Genomic DNA, 19816 nt, shown 5'->3' with positions numbered 1-19816 from the left:
CAATAAGTGCCGGCCCAGAAAGACTTCTGCTCTTCTACAACTCCTGCAGTTGGAGCCTGTAAAGGCAAGGGTCGTTTGGAGGTCAGTGCCAGCTGGGGGCCACCTCTGTGTCCAAGCGGGGACACCCCGTGCAAGGCGACCGCCTGCCTGCCCTCAACTCAGGCACCTTTCAACTCGTTAGAAACCCCCAATCACAGGTACATGTGGTTAATATTAGGCCCAAAATAACCTTTTTTTTTAATCTCAAACTGGGGTGGTTGCCGAGGCTTTTGAGCACTGGTAAAGGCAGTTAGTTGGCTGCAGAGCCTGGATTTAATTTTGCTAGTAATCCAAAAATAAGTGCTTGCATATTTCATATTAGCTAATGCGCAGCAATCCACATCAGCACAAGCTAGGCTAAATTAATTTCCCTAAAATAATTTCAAAACTTGCCTATTCACAAAGTATTTTTGAAAACAGAGCAATTTTCTATCACTCGGGAGCCACACTTGTTTTTGTCCCTTCTCTTTGTGTTTGAGAACACTTTGGAGCCTTCGTGCAGGTTTTGTGTGCTATTTCACAGCTCGGGCTTTCGCCTGGTGACCCTTAAGGAGTGCTAATGAAGTCGAATACTAGCGTTTAATCCTCTTCAGAAATACTAACATGCCCATCATCCAAAACAGCCTCCAATAATTGCCATTGGGCCTGATCCAACGCCTAGCAAAGTCTTTCAGTCAGCTAACTGAAAACTAAGTTCATCTGCTCATTTAGTAAATTGCTAGCCTTTATATAGCATCAACTCTGCAAGGCCTTTTGTCATGCTTCCCTCACTCCCTCCCACCCTCTGGTTAAATTCCTTCGCAGATAATAAAGGACGGTGGCACACCTTCGATTGCATCTTCTGTAATCACAGTGGTGGAAATTTCATTAGACAGATGCATAAATGCTACAAGTAACACTAAAGGGCTCTTTTGCATCTTTCTGTTTACATCCAAAAGACATTCTTTATTCTTTAGGAAAAGTACCATTCAGTTGTCAGAAATGTCATCCTGCCTCAGAATTAGTCATGACTTCAGCTATTAAAATAAAAACTCAGACACAGTCAATATATTTGTTTATTCCCTTCTGACTGCGGCACAGTGAAGGCATCACTGCCAGTTCTGTGATTTTGAAGTGTGTTTCCGTCCTCAGAGACAAAGGTCCCCGATAGGACTTATTTGCTGAGTTACTTTCCAGTAACGTTGCTGTGCTGACCAAATGGAGCCTGACCTGAACCTCCTCCATCCAGCACGCCTTTTATCAGCTAAAGTTAAGGCCAATAGAGATTAACAGGAAAGCCTGATAAGACTGTTTTCTCTTCTCCTATGAGCTTCTAATGGTGTATACAGATGGCAAGGTTTTAAAGAATGGAATGAACACTTATTTAGGCCTGTAAAAAATCACAGAAACACCCCCACACACACGCACACACTTTCCACCTTACTAACCCCTTTTCTTCAATCAGGCCAGTCTTCAGGAAAACCAAATTGCTCTTTCGTGTTTTTTTTTTTTTTTTTTTTTTTTTTTATTTAAACCCCAACCACTTTTATTATTTACATCTGGTGGTCCCCTTATTTATGTCCCTCTTCACTTCCCTGCATATACACCCCTGCTCACAGGGCTGCGAAGCATTATGGGCCTCGGCTCTCAGCAGGAGAACTCCACACTGTCTTCAAACAAATAATTAAGGGGAAGGTTAAAGGTTCACCCAGAGGTCATATCTTTGGATACTCCTCAGAAAGTTTACATTAGTAAGAAATGGGTGCCCTCTGAAGTGTTCTTTCAATGGGCTCCCACAACAAGGCAGAGCATTAAGAAAATTCTACATCCTTAAGGGTTTCAGGTAACATCTGCTTTACCTCTGAGCACAGAGATTGGGATCCCGTGCTCCAGCCTTACATATTCGATAGCCTCCACAGACTAAGCCTTTGGGACGGGTGTTGAAAACCCCATCTTGCCCAGCCATTCACTCCCAAAGGAGCAAGGCCTTATTTTATCCTGCTGATGTGAATAAAGTCAGTCTTTCACTGCAAACTCTACCTAGAGGCAATTCACTAGTTGTTTTGGAAATGGGAGTTCAAGCCCTAAAATAGAGTACTCGGTATTTGTTTTCCTACCAAAAAAAAAAAAAAAAAAAAAAAGAAAAAAAAAAAGAAAAAAAAAGTGATACAATTTGTCCAATTAAAATTTGTGAAAAATAGCTCTTAGGTTTGATTTCTGATTTCACTATTTCTCCATTTTTCTTTTGCATATCTGCACAAGAGCAGGTGCAAGCAATGTCCTCTAAGCCAGAAACAACTTCATCTAGAGAGAAGATACACTGATGTATGCTGGAAAAGACATAGGAGAACAGGCTTTAGGCATCCAGGTAATTTTGAAATTCCATTTCTATTGCTCCTCTGAAAAATCTTGTTCATAAACAGCATCAGTTATACCCACCAGTGGGCATGTCTGAAAAATGACACACGAAATTATTTATATTTGCAAGATTGCAGGTGCAAACCAGACATACATTTCAGGTGAAGCTAAAAATCGAATCCTAGTTTCACTAGCAGTAGCTACATCATGTAATGCATCAGCACAATTGGTAGACAAGGGCATAGAATGCAGTGTTTGTGCATTATTATTTATTCCTTATACTGCCCCATAAATATGCACAGTGCATAATAGAGATGTAGAAAACACAGTCCCTGCCCTAGCCTTTACGTTTTTTGAGGGCTGCTTTTGAATCCCTCAGAGAGCCATATCCAGGGCCAAAGTAAAGCAAAATACAGCCTTTCACACAGCACTTCAGTTTGTGCTGCAGAAACACTGATGTTATTTAGGCACAAATGTCTTCAAAAGGCATTAAGAGACAGGTGAAAAAAGAGAACACCAATGCCACTGTTTTCAGCATTATCTGGAACCCTATAAAAGAAGAATTCACAGCTCTCCTCCTGACACTAATTGCTTACCTTGCTCATACCCTTCACCCAGAGGCCAAAGATTGAATGGCCTGAAAAGATGAGTAAAATCTATCAAAAAGACATGGACTTCTTTGTTTCTCTGCTGTTAATAGTTATTCCTATTATTTGGATGATAGCAGCAGTTAGAGGACCCAGTGAAGCTCAGTCTTACTCCAACCCCATGCTTCACAAGCACACTGTCCAAGAGAACTCAGTCTGAACAGATTTCCAGGCAAAGCCTGGGGGAGAGCAGAGACGCCTTCTCCCTGTTTGCGGAGGGGAACAGAGACAGAAGGAGATTAAGTGACAAGGCCAAAGTCATACAAGAGATCTTTGGCAGAGCCACACACCCAACATAGATTTCCTCAGTCCTCTTTCAGCGCTCCTACAATCTGCTATCCATATGCTATCTTTCCTTTGTTCCCCCAGCTTAACAGTCAGGCACACTGGCAGGGGACTGCAAAGAGAGCTCCCATTGCCACTGTTTGTGCCTTACCTGCTGCGTAGATAAAGAGGGGTCATCAGCCTCCAGGGCTGTGAGGCAATACCTTCACAAACTCTACATTCATATGGTATTTGGTCCTCATTCCAGAATGATAAATGAGGTGTGTAATGTTGAGAAATACATGTCATTGACATAGCAGGCTCAATAAGAAACCCACTCCCAGCATTTTGCAAATGACAGATTACCAGCCTTGCTTATTCACACAATAGCCATTTGAATCGAAAAGTTTTTTGCATCTTGTATTTTTTCTTTAATTGCTAGCTAAAGCAGCCACATCTATTTCCTATAGCCAGAGTCTGTCTTTCTCACACAAGTAGTTCTGGTTACTTTTGCGGGACAGTTCATGAAAGTAAAAATGAACAAGATCTGGCTCAAAATGTACAAGAACGTGGACTTTTAAAGCAAGGAATTTCACTTTTATCTGCTTACAGCAAAACCCAGTAGTGCAATAAAGGTGCACTAGTGAATATGCAATGTAGTCTGGTGATTTGGAATTATCAATGGTAGGAACCTAATTGGTTCCTACCATTGATAATTAGCATGACAATATAATCTAAATATATGCATTTAATCACATCTCTTCAAACAGAGACTTGTTTTTCTTTGTCCAAAATAAATATGCATTCTGTACTTTATAGGAAGTCCTGTAATTAATCTTCTTTATATATTTATCATATTTTATCTCAAGTCATATCAAATGATGTTAAACTCAAATTTGCACAATACATTTTATTCTTATAATAAAATTAAGTTCTGATAAAATCATAGAGACATATTTTTGTAAAGTGCAAAGGCAATAAATAGCAAATAGTGATCCCTTAATCTGCTTCTTCAAACCTGGCACACTCAAAAATAATTTTATTGTTGTTTCCACTGTTTTTTAATACATAGTGTACATATATTTTGAAACACCGTGACCACACCATAACTGAATCTGCTTAAGAGCAGTTCTTGAAATGAACTGTTAGTGACTGTACTGATTGGCAATAAGAATCAGAAATCTCCAGCTTTACTTTATGGCTATAATGGAAAATTCACTGTAAGGATGTAGGGTCACAACAGGTCTTGCTTCAGAAGGATGGAGTACATGAATGCTCAGGAAACTATAACTTGTTCCCAACTGGGGGCCGAATCTGAACTCAAGCAGAGAGGGATATTTAACTCCCACCACTTGTCTGTATGCCTAATATCTTCTCTGAGAGGAACTGGTGCCAAACCGAACCATTCTCGCCCCAGCAGCGTAGACTGCTCCCCATGAGAAACTGACGAACAACATGGAGCCACCATGTACAACGCAAAACTTCAGTGTCAGTCTTCAATCTGGATTTCCACTTAAAATATCCATCCCAGAAAATGAGGTGCTAAAATATTGAATTTATTTAACAAACCAGCCACTGCATAAATCGGTTCTCAATTCTTTATGTGAAAACCAGAGAAATAAACAAATTTGTGAGATGAATTCACAATCAGTTCTTTAGAAGAATTAATGACAAGGAACGTTTTGACTCACTTTTAGCCCAAGACACTTCTGCTCTTAGACTTGCAGAGGGCAGAAGTACTGAATGAACACTGTCACAGACTTAGTCACAGAAATAATAAAAATGCAAGTACTGACCATAGCAACACTAATTTGGAGTTAGAATTGTTTGTTGCCATCTGAATAAAAAAAATGTTTTTTAAAAATTTTTAGGTGCCCAGGGGGACAGTCTTGCAAGATTTTTCATAAACCTGCCAAGTGTAGATGAGAAGCTCAACTCTTATTAAATCTCCACAAATGGGAGCTGAGCTTGAAGAATAAATGGGGTCTAAGCACCTGCTTCAATGTTTTTGCTGAGTAAGAGTCTAAGAATGCATTCTAAAAAGTAATCCAAGTGTTTTCACCTTGGATGGGGAAATAAATCCTTGCCTAAATGATATTTCAGTCTTTGGACTATGCACATGTCAGTGTTTAGCTCAGGCGCATATGCTACACTTATCCCTTGCTGCCCAAGAGTGCCCTAATTTTGAAGGGAAAATAACCAATGAACGAGTCACAAAATATGTTTTCCTAAGTAACCTAGAAGATTACTTCTTTGCCAAGCAGAAAAAATAATTTTAAAAGTCATGAGCTGCTCAGAGCACTCTGAAAGAATGCATTAGAAAAGACTAATTTGCAGTAACACTTTTATCAACATCTACCCCCTGCCTTTACAGCGGTCTTTGTCTATCACCTAATCTTTAATCTGAGTAAGTAAAATCTATTTATCTTAGTTTATTCAACTTCTCCCTCCACTATGTATTCTAAATTGACAGAATTAGGTTTAGGCAGTATGTGTATGCACAAAAATAGTTGAAAAAGCCCTTGTTTATGCTTCACTGAATCTATGCCACACCTGGTTACCAACTCATATTTGCAGCATTCCTTATAGGAAATTAAAAAAGCTGACTTAGTCACCTGGAAATGAGCCATCTAAATAAGGCTTCCCTAAGTCATGAATATTAAGAAATGGAGTCAGTTATGCAATTGCTTTTGAGAGGAAGCGGGAGGGACAGGTCGGTTTATTCCCTGGCAAAGCCTCACCTAGTTTTGGACAGCCTTGTTAGAGAAGGGAGGTTAAGAACTTTTTACACTGACTTTCTAAAGCTTATTCAGACACCTCACATCTGTCAAAGGTGTGATTCAAAGGACCTAAGTCACCATCCACGTTTGGTGAAGACTCCAGATGACAGAGAACAACTTAGCTGGGTGCCTGAGGCAGCCTGAGGCAGGTGCTAACCATCCCAAAGACTTCTGCCGCATCTTCCATGTTTATGATCGACTTCCTAAAAATACGTCTTGCCATTTGGAGCTGCCAATTGTTGGAAATCATGATTTTTCTCGTCCTGTAACTGTGAGACTGTCCTAAAAAAATCAGGAATTTAAACAGCACTCTTCCCAGTGTTTACTTTGTGAATTTTTCAGTCATTGCGCCACATTTTTAAAACGCTCTTCTCAGCCACAAGATCTAGAAACTTACTTGATAAGATTCTCACATAACCATTGTCTCCTGGAGCTGGGACCTCGAATTAACATGAAACAACTTGAGCCTTGCGATAAAATAATGAGAATTGGCAAGACGCGCACCTATTCACCTCAGAGGAAAATCCACCTCGTTAAACGTGTAACTCTCGGATACCAGATTACTCCTTGGGAGCACGGAGAAACGATCTGGCTCTGCCCAGAAAGCCGTGATGGCTGTCACGGGGAGCACCCTCACCGCAGCACAACCCGGGGCAGCCGCCCTGCCTTCGCCCCGCGGCAGGGGTTTGTGCTCGGGGCCTTCCCCGAAAGGGAACCCCACCAGCCCGGCACCCGCACCATGGCCGGCCCGCGCCCGCAGCCCTCACGGCCCAGCAGCCCTTACAGCCCTCACAGCCCGCAGCCCTCATAGCCCCGCGCCAAGGCCGCATCCAGCCGTTCCATGGGGTCAGCAGCAGCAGCGCTGCCCCGGGAAGAGCTATGGCACCTGGCCGCAGAACTAGGCTGGCCTCGAGGTCCAGCCTGGGTGGCCCCAGGGGAGGCCTCCCGCTGTGCAGCAGGGCGCCATGAGGTGGGGCCAGAGCGCCGCTGCCGGGCCGGGGGTGCCGCTGCCCCCGCGGAGCCGGGTCGCGCACTGGCCCGGCCCGCCTTTGCCCGGTGCGCCGGGCGGGGAGTGTGTCTGAGGAGTGTGCCTGGCGAGTGTGCCTGGCGAGTGTGCCCAGGGAGTGTGCCTGGGGAGTGTGCCAGTGTGCCTGGGGAGTGTGCCTGGGGACGGTGCCCAGGGAGTGTGCCTGGGGAGTGTGTCTGAGGAGTGTGCCTGGCGAGTGTGCCTGGGGACGGTGCCCAGGGAGTGTGCCTGGGGAGTGTGCCCGCGGAGTGTGCCTAGGGAGTGTGCCTGGCGAGTGTGCCTGGGGACGGTGCCCAGGGAGTGTGCCCGGGGAGTGTGCCCGGGGAGTGTGCCTGGGGAGTGTGCCCGCGGAGTGTGCCTAGGGAGTGTGCCCGGGGAGTGTGCCCGGGGAGTGTGCCTGGGGACGGTGCCCAGGGAGTGTGCCTGGGGACGGTGCCCAGGGAGTGTGCCCGGGGAGTGTGCCCGGGGAGTGTGCCTGGGGAGCGCCGCTCCGCGCACGCCACTGCCGCGGGTGGGCACAGTTTTCCTCACGAGCTTCCAGCAAACCTCAACCTAATTGGAACAGTATCATGCCGTATTCCCCATTGGCTCCTGGTGGGAAACGAGCGCCTTTTGGTGCATGCCACCTGAAACCACAGAACACATGCCGGAGGAGGCTGTTTCTCTTTTGACAGTGCCGTCAGCTTGCTCATATATGTTTTTCTTTTACAACGCACCATAAAAATGATCTTTTAAAGATACTTGAAAGGAAGGGAGGAGACAAACAGACATACTTCCTTAGCTATTCATATCTTAAGATAAAATGTGAAGTCAATAGACACAAGCCGTAGCATTTAACCTCATCCTGTGCTTGATTTATTGCAGATGGGAATCAACTAGAAACTGAATCACTTTGAAATTTTTACTACTGACGTTAAAATTCCATGTTTGTATACATACGTCTTGTGGAGATGCTAAATACAATTTTAGCTAATTTGGCATGCACTTTGATTTGCTAGCGTTTAGAAACTCATGTTAAAGGTAGAAAACAAATCTCTAAAATCTTAAGTAACTCATGCATTTAAAGATGCGTTAATTTGTCATCTTAAACTCCTAGGAAAAGATTTTCAAAACTAATTAGGCTCCAACAGTCTTGAGAACGCAATCAGGAGTTGAGTACCTCATTTTAGGTAACTTTAAAAAAAACCCAAGCAAAGTGTAGTTTTTGAATAATATCACATTCAAGTACTTCACATCTATTTTAAACTTATCAATATTTAACATATTAATTTTTTAAAATCAATTCTAAATTGACCGAAAAGGAGAGTTGTCAACAAATTTAACATCTGTTTAACTTCCCTGATCAAATAAGATTAAGGCACTAATTCTCCCTTTTACATTTCAGTGGAAACTACCTAAGTAGCAACTTGCCAAAAATGCATAGAGGTGTTTAGCAATTATGTAGTGGGTATGTTTGAAGAGATCAAGGTGCACTCACATGTCCTGTGCCGTGGGTATCTCTGATTAGCTTGTCATCTACTCTGAAGAAGATGTAGCCCAACTCTCCTATACCATGTAACAGGCCAGCTGTTAGCTGTCTGTCAAGCACCTAAAGTGGACAAGTAGTCCAGGAGCAAAAATGTCACTCCTTTGATCTGGCAAGGAGCAGCTGCTGATTTATAGAGTAGGACTTTGTTCTTCCGTTCTATTTTACTTTCTTTCCTAAGGCAGAACCACAAAATCCAGCAGAAAAAAAAAAAGTGCCATTCTCTGCAACATCAACAAGCTCTGACAACTGCAACAGGGTTTTTCTTGGCCCTAACAAAGCTCTCAGGCATCTCCTTTGACGCTCACCTTTTTTTTCCTTCTTCTTTTTGCAATGCGGTAGTTATTGTTTAATTCAGCTTCTGTAAATGGAATGGACTGTGGCCAGCAAGCCTGGGGCATAAACACACCTGTATGAAAGAAGCCTTATTGTAGCAACCATCTACAACCAACCTGCACATGCACTACCAGTTCGTGAGTTCAGAAGGAATGTTCCATTTTCCCTAACAGTAAATTCTGCCTTAAGATAACTATTTTTTGTACCCACTGTCCTGTCTGGACCACGAAGCGTGTACACTTTTTCATTGTTATTAAAATCTGAAGAAAAAAAAAAGTGTATTTTTCTACCTGTCAACCAGGGAATGTCAAGAAATTGGATCCAAAGAGCCCACTTAAAAAAAAAAACCCACAGCCAAAATATATTTATCGAAACTCACTTCTGAAAGTTTGAAAACTAGGATCCTAAAGATGTCTGTTCTGTTTCAGACATAGTGATGCGCTTGCAAGAACCTCCAGCTTATACTGCTGCAGATTCTCCTCAGAAAAAGCATTTGGTGGAACAAGAACTCAGTAAGAAATAGCATTTGATGCAGCTAACCAGACTGCAGCACTGCCAGCCCAGAGTCAGTGCTTCATTCGTTCTCTTAGAAGGTGCTGAGCAGATTCTGTGAGGTGATTTGTTACTACACAGGCTGTTAGTCCTGCCTCACCCATCGGTACAGCAAGGGGGTTTTCCTTTATTTCCCTTATGATCTGTTTTCCAGTTTATTAGCTAAAACCCCAAACCTACAGGACACAGTAAAAGGCTGCAGTATAATGCTGCTGAAGAGGAGAGAATCTATGTTTGACCCTGGTCTGTGTCCACACACATGCTGTGTTCACATTTCTTTGTACTGTAACTTTAAAAACAGATGAAAAAGGGTTACAAAAACAAAGATGGGAAGAGGTGAGGGTGGTGGGGGTGACATCATGACTACAAGATCTTTTGCATATATGTTAGCTTGTGCAAATAAATAAGAGCTATTACAGCCAGAGCCCTAAGGGAGGCAGGAAAATGATGATGTACAGGATAGTATAAAATGATATATTAAAAACTGTGCTGTCAGTGTAACAATAGAATATTAAGCAAAAGTCCATAATAATTGGCAGATATTTAGCTGTAGACATCTTTCTTTGGTTGGTGGGTACTAAAGTATACGTGAGAGGAAAGAGAACTAGTTAGTCAATTAGAAGTAATGGGCATAAATAATATACTATGTGTAAATACATCTCCCCCTTTCCCAAGTTATAGCTCTTATCTGGATACACCTAATAACCTCTCAGTAAGTCATACCTACATGCTCATATGCCTTGTGTTTTGCTCTTTGCTCTGTCTGGATACTGGAGATTCTGCTTATGTAAATCTTTCTTCCTGTAGATGCAGATGTTAAATGTTTTCACAATACTAGTGGCACGACTTCATCAAACCAGAGGGTCTAATGTCTTAGTAGTTAAAGATGTGTCAACACCATACACACCATGAGACTGCAGCCTGCCATGTTATGGAATACATGCTTCACATGCTTCACAGTGATGAGCTGGTAGCAGAACAAGTATATTAAGAATGCTAAAATGAAGAGGTAAATATACAGTGTCATACTGGTGAAACTTTTGCTATCTCTCATCCCATCTTGTGTTCTCTGTGTTCCACATGAACCAGGGGGAAATGTTCTTAAAACATTTTAAAGAGTTTGTTACATATGAGCATGTTTCATGGATGCTTGTGTCTTAGTTGTAAGCCAAATGGTTTGGGATGGGAAAACTGAAAATCTCTGTGGAGCTCTTCCCTCAGCCTATCACTCCACATTCCAGGCTCTCGTATTTTCTGACCCTCCTCTCTCCAGGGCTCAGTCTCACTCCCTAGCCTACCTCGTTGGCTCCCCAGAGATAATTGCAACCTACAACTTTCAAGTCAGTGATAAATCTTGCTGGTGCTCTGCAAGAGTCCTAGATGGACATATATGTGAATGTTATACCATTTCTTATCTTTCTGCTCTTTTGAACAAGCTTCTGTCTTCTGAACAAGCAAGGACTGAAACCTTAAAGGTTTGCTCTTTCTAAAACATTTGAAAGGCTGGGTTCTGATTTCAGTACTCAGCTGGCTTATGGGCAGAGCAGAGCATTGGAGAAGCCTGTGCTAAAGTGCAACATGGCTTTCCCAGCTAAAGGGAGCTCTTCTAATGTATTTTTCTTTCTTCTGTTAAAGGATGGGTAGCTGGAGATATTTTTCTTAATGTTTTTTTTTTTTTTAAATAGCTCATTTGAAAATTAAATCCTACCACAGAAAGAAACTTGAATTGTATTTCTTCAGTCAAAACTGGCTAGTTCTGTGCTGTGTTCCACTATCTCATATTTTGCATACAATTGAGATACTTGTCATGAAATTAAACCCAATCTATATAACCTATCTAATATTTACCTTTCTTTCTTTATGAGAGCAGTTTGGAAACTGTGTGTGATCTTACATAATTTTAATAACTGGTTGCTGATGGATTTCAATATTAGCTCTGACTGTTCTGACTGATATGATGTTGAGGCTTAATTTTCAGAATTTCACTAATTGTTCCTACACTGTGTAGGGGTAAAGGCATCTACGAATATGTGTATAAACCTGGATTTGAGCCCACAAAACTGGTAATGGTCAAGTAAAGTACTTAAATGTATAAGGCAAGTTTTCAAAATTATCAAGTTCTGTTATCAAGATCATCAAAGGCTCTGTAAAGCTTATCCCAATTGTTCAGTGAATTTCTGAGGTAGAAGGCATTAGTAGCAAATGGGTGTTGACATTAATGCCTAAATTGTAGGTGATCTGCTCTCAAGAAATTTTCTGTCTCTGCCTAGATGTTCCAGGAATCATCAGAAGGTGGACTTAGATACCTAACTGCATATTTTTGGTAAAAAAAAAAAAAGCCTTCACTTAATACTGAAAATGCCTAAATTCTTTAGGCATGTAGACTTCTACTTTTTAATATCCCATCCCACCATCATTTCTACTGCTGTATATTCATGGTGTTTCCTAACAGTCAGTTACTTTCTACAGTAACCATGCTTAGTCTCTGAGTGTCTCTTAGACACTCATGTCCTGTCAGTATTCCTATGACAGACACCTTCCTAAGACAGAGATCTTAGGACAGGCCTTTTTGCCCTTATAATAACAGAGATAAATATCTCTCCTTATTAGCTGACACCATTATTATTTGACTGTTTATCTGGAAAGAAGGAGATCAAGTTTTACCTCCCTATCCTGCTCGATTTGGAACACAGACGTGAGCATGGGTCCATCACATTCTAAAAGAGTATCTGAATCACCCACAGAGTCATTACAGTAAACAAAGTCATTTCAGTTCATGTTCTGAAGATGTTCCACCCGAATTAAGCAATTTTACAGCCATAATTAACCAGCAGTTAATTTTCACACATCTGAAGTTGGAGCCTTAACCCAGAGGCTGTACAGTCAAGCCCATGTTCTTAATTAATTTTGTTCTAGTGACTAGTCATTACATACACAAAATAACTGGGAACAACAAGGGCATGGTAGTGAAGAAGAGTAAAGATGAAGCATTATGTTCAATAGCCCATTGACTGAGAAATTGTACTCAATTGGAACAGTTAAGACATTGATTTAAATCAAGATGAAGAGAAGACCTGCAAACATATATTTTATTTAACAAGTGAATTTTTTAGTCATTGAGCCATTGAGGATAACGCTCCCTCTAGCCCATTTGACTCTTTTGTGTAATGCTTGGTATGGCTGATGTATGACAAGAACTTTGGCTGAGTTTGGCCCTTGGGGAAGTTTGGCCCTTGAGGCAAGGCTGATTTTGTGTTGAAAGTTGTGTCACTGTGGAACAGGTTACTGCCCATTTGTCATTGTATATGTATTTGTGTTCCTATTCTGTCCTGGAGGTCCTTTATATAATGAAATAACCATGGGCAGAGCAATATCTCACTCTATGGTACTGCTAGAGTTACAGTTCCAGATTTCTCAATTATATCCCATTCTAAGCAGATTTGTGCATGCTCACCAGTGGAAAAAAGTGTGTGTGGACTAAAAGTTCTTAAGCTTCTTGGGACTAGATAGCAACTAGATGATGCTGGAAAATTCAGAGGTTGCAAAACTTAAACTAAAGATTTCACAGTTCCATGTACCTGATTGCTAGGACAAATCTAATGCAAAAACGTGCAGCTAAGATGGGTGTCTACACTTAATTTTCAAGTGTAGTAAAAAACCAGATAAAAATTGAAAAGAGAAAATCTTTTTGGGCATGTTTTGCATCCAGACCAAAATGCCTGATTTAATCATTCTGCCAAATTTATTCCAAGTGCTACCAAGATCATGCTCTGTTTTTTTCCAATATAACACAGACCTATAATAACTGCTTAAGCATGCCATACAGTATTAATCTTCCTCATGAACGCTGTCCCAAACCAGTTTCCATGGAGAGAAATTAAGAGGTATGTACAGGCAAAGGAGAAAATATATGGCTAGCCAATGATACAGAAAGGTTCCTTAGATACAGAAAGGCTCTTTAGATGGGAGCTATGGTAGAAAGGAAGTATTTTTCAACTGAGATTGTTGAATTGAGGGGAGGACAGCACTAGACCAAGTGAGAAAAGAGGACAGTGGGGGTGGGGGGGAAGAAACATCTATGTTGACGTATGTTTCAACATTTTTTTTAAAGACAATTTTTAAATTGATTCAGAAAAGGAGGAAGTTTGCCTAAAGTGCCTAAAATAGGAGGTGATTTTTTTTTTTATGTGTGTGTTAAGCACTAGCATTTGACACATTGAGGGGGGATGAAGAACTATGACTTAGAGTCCTGGGAGAAGGGGACTGCAATTGTCAAGGTGGGAAGAGATGAAGGCAGAAGCAAAAGAGAGGTTTTGTTGAAGTGGACATAGAAAAAGGAGTGGACACTGGAGGTGTGAGAAAAAGTGGATTTGGGACAGTGGGAATGAATGTGTGAGGAGTATCAAGAAGTAAAACTCATATTTAAGAATGTGTGATAGATTAATGTTGCTCTGGGTTCACTGTCAATTTTGTTTGCCAGGTTATAAACTCATATATATAAAATTATACTAAACATGAACTTCATTTAGAGAATATTCTGTTGACTGTAAGTTTGTTAGCCAAGCAATCTGCAGTAGCTGCAGCTGTGGCTTGTTCCGTCTCATCAGTAATTTTAACTCTAATAGTCATTAGTGTGAAGCTTTCCACAGTATTTTAAAGTGATACTTTCCTCTCAGTTCTTGAGTTCTGTTCTGTTTGAATAGACTATGTATCCTTTAACATCTAAACCATTTTCCCTGAGAATCATCACAACACAGCTACACTTCGGAACAGATGTCAATGTGGTTCTGACAAATGTCTGCAATATTTATTAAAAAATCCCCCAAACAAACCACAAACCCAAAATGTAGCTTTGAACAGTTTTTGATTATCTATAATCAATATCTTTCTCCATTATATAGTCCAAAAAACCAAGTCCTGAAACAGCATGCATCTCTGTGAGAGGATGGCCTCTACATGCCATCAGTTGTTTAATCCTCTCTGTTTGTTGTGTGCGGAGCATGAAGTAGGCAATAGCTTATGATTGCTTTAAACAATGTTTGCCTGCCCTATGACTTTTCAAAAGATCCCAGGATGAGGTTAGCATGATAAAGAACTTGGTTTCTCTAAGGAACAGTTATTCAGGTTGATGTCACCTAGTCATTTACTGGGGACCATACAAAAAAAATAAAAATAATGAAAAAGACTCAACAGTTGGACTTAAGTCTGAAGGGGCATCTCCACTATCATTACCACCAAGTGCATAAAACCTGAGCTCGATGTCGGCCTACTTAAAATTACTATTTTGTTGTGAAGGGTTGGCAAAGCAATTTATAAAACGATGGGGTAAAAGTAAGAGAAGTCCCATTAAAAGCTTTTTCTTTTCTTTAAATGAGAGTGAACAGAGTAGGACTGTTTGAGTTTGAACCACTTATTACCTTTGTACATTTGTCTTTCTTAACTTCTGTTAACTGATTAGATTTCCCTTAGAAGTAAATGTTCATTGATAGATAATTGTATCGTTGTGGCTTCTTATTGGGGAAAAGTATTACATCTACACACTTAAGATAGATAAAACCAGATGGATGTATCTGCCTGTCCATCAATCTCCGTACTCAAGAAGCCTGTGGGTATTTTTAGAGAATTTAAATCAGTTGCAAACAAAAGGGGCATTTTAAAGAAGGAAAATACACTTAATTAAAAAGATGTCAAAATTATTTTATTGTCAACATTCACAATATCTGTGACACGGTGATGTTGTGTAACTTGAATGCCAGTTCTCAGAACCATAATGAGTAGCTATTAGAAAAAGCAGGGACTTATTATTAGTATCCCCACAGAGTTATCTTCTAAATTATTTATACTTGCAACACTTTCACGTAATGGCAGTTTTAAATTCAAGCAAACAAAGCAAACCACACAATAAAGAGAGGGGAAGAGAATTGTACAGAAACCTTTTCTGAATATATGTAGTTAGAAAGGCAAGTCAAACAAACTCATCAGATTTTGTTTCCTACTCAAATTCTCATGAGATTTGCAATAGACAGCATCAAAGCTTTCTGGGGTTGTGTCACCTTGATAAAGGATTGAACAGCACTGTATCTGTTTTATGTCTCACATCTAAAATGTAAAGGAATGCAACTTTATTTGTCTGGTGCAAGTTTGCTTATTGTCTTTGAAATTCCACAGCAGACCCTCCACAAAAAGCTTAACTATCAGAAGGGTGCAAATAACACCAGAGCCTTGTGTTCTCTTACGCTCATCCCTTAGGTTATGGTGCTAGGTTTGCATAGGAGTTGGGGGAGCAGCAGGGGAGGATTGTTGGTTTTATATAAACTTAGCATTGCGAATTAATGATTCTGCTTTCCACACATGCTTTACTAATACACAGTGTGATGATTAACACTTCAGGAATCAATGATTTTTAGAAAAATTGAGGTGGCATGCCTTTTTTTTTAAAAAAAACCCCCTTCAGCCAAACTAAAGTGCGCTCAGTGCAGAGATAATTTGAGTTAAATTGAAGAGAAAATAGCTGAGGCTGAAGACTCTAATGGTCTCCTTCTGATCTTAAACTGTTTGCATTTATGAAGATATAAAGATCATCCTGTTCGCTTTCCATTAACCAACCTATGAAGTTTTGTCTTAACCATCAATACAAATTCCAGATGAAATCACTTTCTTATTAGATTACTGATCAGCTACATTTGGTTACTTCAACAACTAATTTCTACTCCACAAAAAGGAAAAAACACAGCATGTTTTTCCCCTTGTAACAAAAGTATGTAGCTAAATATTCCCAGCTTTCTGTCAGTCATAATAAAAGCAGGTTTTAAAAGTACCCAGTTATTCTGAGTGCCTCTTTTTCTGGGCATTTGGTTGAAGGTTCCCAAAATAAACACACAATGAAATGCTAGCCTCCTTTTTAAGCAAAAAGAACCTCACATGTACTAAAAATGTTATTTGCCTTATGCTACTTCAGTTGCACAACAGCCCCCTCATTGATTACCGTCGAGTTACATTAGTTTAAAATTGGAGTAACTGAGTAGTGGATCAGGTCCTATAGTCATACATATGTTTTCCACTAGATAATGGCTACTTATATATTTATGAATTTTAAAATGCTTTTCAATTCAATTATCATTGTTACTGTGTGCAGGAAGTAAAGAAGTAAATTGCAACCAAGCTTTCAGGGGTTTATTCCCTTATGAAGCACTTATATTTCAAGTGTCAGGGGAGGGCAACTGTATAGTGCCCTCTACATAATAAATGACACTGTTGAATATTCTTAATGTTTTTCTGTTTGTGGTTTTAGGGACAGAACTGTTACCTGTTGCTATGTAAAATATAGTAAAGGACACTGCGCTATCATATCTTTAACCAAGCTGCACAGAAACTTTCAAGGAGGTTCAAAATAATTGGTACTCAGATCTATTCTGTTCTGATCACCCCTAGAAACAGAAAGTACTCACAAAGTGATAAACAGCTTTCAGACAAATGCATAACTCCAGTGTCAACTGGAGTTATGTGCAGACACTCAGAGCAGAAATAGTATATAGCTCTCCATTCCTGAACATGACAGTCATAATAAACCTTAACCTCAACATTCCCTGCTTTCCTCAACCACAGCTAAAAATGCTACACACATTTATACCATCTAATGAACCAGACATTAAAAGAAACCCACAGATCTATACCAGTAGACTATCAGGAAGAGAAGTGTGAAGTGAATACTTGCTCATTACAGTATCATGGTAGTTATGAAAAGGAAAGACCTAATAAATCACTGTTGTCATCCTGCAGCAAGAGTAGGGGATAGTCTGCCATTGGAGGTCCCACCAGCTACTAAAATAACTGCTTGTAAAGTGGATAGTGCAAACATATAATGCAAAATCCTTGGGGACAGAAACTCAGACTCACCGTGGTGAACCTGGAAAAAAATGATGGATTTTTATTTTACTCTTCTTTGATGGCAATACAAAGGAAGGAGAGACTATGGAGTGAAGGGCTTTGAGTGCATTGTGTCTGTTTTTTGAGTCGGTTACCTACTCTCTTTCTTAATGTGTATAAACCAATTAGTAGTAGATGATGAGTCTGATTATGAAAAGAAAGGAAAGGTATAAGACTTGCTCTTTCAGAAGCAAGTAAATAAAGAAAGAGTAGGAGTGAGTGGAGTTTAGAACTGACTCCTTTTCCACCCACACCACCTTGAAGCCAGGGAAACATCCAGCACTGAAATGATCAAAGCCTATAGCAAATAGTGGTCAGTAATGAATACGTATCATCATAATTAACAAACACAAAGAACAAAACTCTGCTATTGTTGTGCCTCAGAGATGTATTTCATGCTATTCCTAGAGTTTCACTAATAACCAAACCCCTAGTCAATCTGATGCTCAGTTTCCTGTTGATTAATAATATTAATAATTATTTCTTCCCCGTCTCACCTCTCATTTTCCTTATTTTGACATGATACATTTTCTACTGTTTTTGAGATAATTAGACAATAAGGGGCACAAAAATATCTAGCTACTAATATATCCATTCCTCTACACTGTGCAGGATTTACCTTCCTCTGATTGAAATTCTGATAATGGCTGAGGGCCTGATTGCACTAGCTACAATTACTAGAGTCTGGTTTGCAATTTGTTCTGTAACTGTTATTCACATGTAACTTTTCAAAAGTCTTTCTAAGATTATTTTTTTATGTGGATAATTAGAGTGATATTTAAGAATTCTAATCTCATATAAATGCTCAATCAAAACACATATTTTCCTGTGAGCTAAAAATGTCTAGATTTCAATTTTGATTCTGAAAAGAATGTTATTGTTCCTGCAGGATGTGAAATGGAACATAAAAGAGTACTTTACCTCACCATTTGAATTGGATAAATTTTTTTCTCCTCTTTTTTTATTTTAGAATGTTTAATTTATTATTGTTGTCTGGGTTTTTTTTTTTTTTTTTTTTAATATCTTTATCTTCTTCTCTAAGTGTGGATTTGCTGCTTTTAAAAAATCTACAAAAAGATTATTGTCCTCATTTTGTGCTTTTTATTTTGTATATTTAAATCCTAAATAAAAAATAGACACTTTCAATTTCGGGACCCAGTCAGTTAGCTGTCTCTCTTAAGGGACTACCCAAGATAATAACAACTAATTCTGCTTGTATGATGTGTATTAAAAGAGTCACCTTTTTTAACAAGCCACAAAACAAATGCTGGTAATTTACTTTTGGCAAGTACTGGTAGGAACTGGACTAAAACTTCGAGCTGAAATTGCAAATATTTTGGCATATGAAATACTTTCTTATCCATAAGATAAACCTTTTACCAAGTGGTAGATGGAAAAATTACAATGTTCTCATGACTGCCTAGATTAATGCTTCCATCAGAAAGGGGGGAGGAAATAAAAGGGTTTAAAAAAGCACAATAAATAATCTTTTACCATTGCAGACAGTAAAAAGAAATGCAATTCAGCAATCAGAAAGAAGAAGGGAAAAAAATGACCCCTGGAAGTGGGAGAGCAGAATATAGAGATACAGGAGGAATTTACTTCTAAAGGATGCACAGAAAAGTCATGCACCTGAAATGACTGGCTCTTGTTCAAATATATTTGTGGGCAAACCCACATTTTGTGTTGGAGAAGCACAACTTAAACCAGAATATGGCAGAATACGGTATCTCCATGATCATGTTTCAATACAAGTTATTAGAATCCCTGATTTAAAAAGGAGAAGGGCACTGATGTACACCTCAGAAATTGTGGCAGAAGGTGAAACAACTTTTTGCGCTTGTCGTGAGAAAATACCTGTACTTCTCTGCATTTTGTTTTACTTCATCTCTATTTAGTTTTAATCTAAGTCTAATTTACAGGATTCTTTCAGATACATTTCCTATTAAGCAGATGAACTTGAGATTCTTTGTAACGTGTGGCTCATTTGAAAACAAATGCCATTATCTGTCTGATGAAGTGAACGCCATGGAGAGGGATATCAAAGTCAATTCACTTTGGCTTCTAGTGAAAGAAACAAAGGCCAACAAAAGAACGAGAGCTGGAAGTATGCTGAAGTGGCACTTGAGGACATGGTTTAGTGGTGAACATGGTGATGGTGCTAGGTTGACAATAGAACATGGTTGTCTTAGAGGCCTTTTCCGACCTTTGCAATTTTATGATTCAGCAGTTTTCAGGGACCTAGTTCTAGGCCATCACAGGAATGGTAAGTCTGATTTTCCCTGGTTTTGCACTATGTAAAACCTCTCAATGACAGCAAAGTTTCTGTTCATTTACTTGGGGACAAGCAGGAGTTCTATTGGATCAGAACCTCCCAAAATTT

The 19816-nt window shown here is 39.8% G+C and overlaps 1 protein-coding gene across 5 annotated transcripts in view; it reads right to left on the bottom strand.

The window, feature by feature from the left end:
• Nucleotides 1-19816, bottom strand: part of MEIS2 (Meis homeobox 2) — a 172683-nt gene that overhangs the window by 7087 nt on the left and 145780 nt on the right. The gene's annotated exons all lie outside the window — the stretch shown is intronic.

This window comes from Melospiza georgiana, chromosome 6 (genome assembly GCF_028018845.1).
Source record: "Melospiza georgiana isolate bMelGeo1 chromosome 6, bMelGeo1.pri, whole genome shotgun sequence".
Classification (NCBI taxonomy): Eukaryota; Metazoa; Chordata; class Aves; order Passeriformes; family Passerellidae; genus Melospiza; species Melospiza georgiana.
The sequence above is the reverse complement of the archived record's forward strand: the minus strand, read 5'-3'. Positions and strand labels throughout refer to the sequence as shown.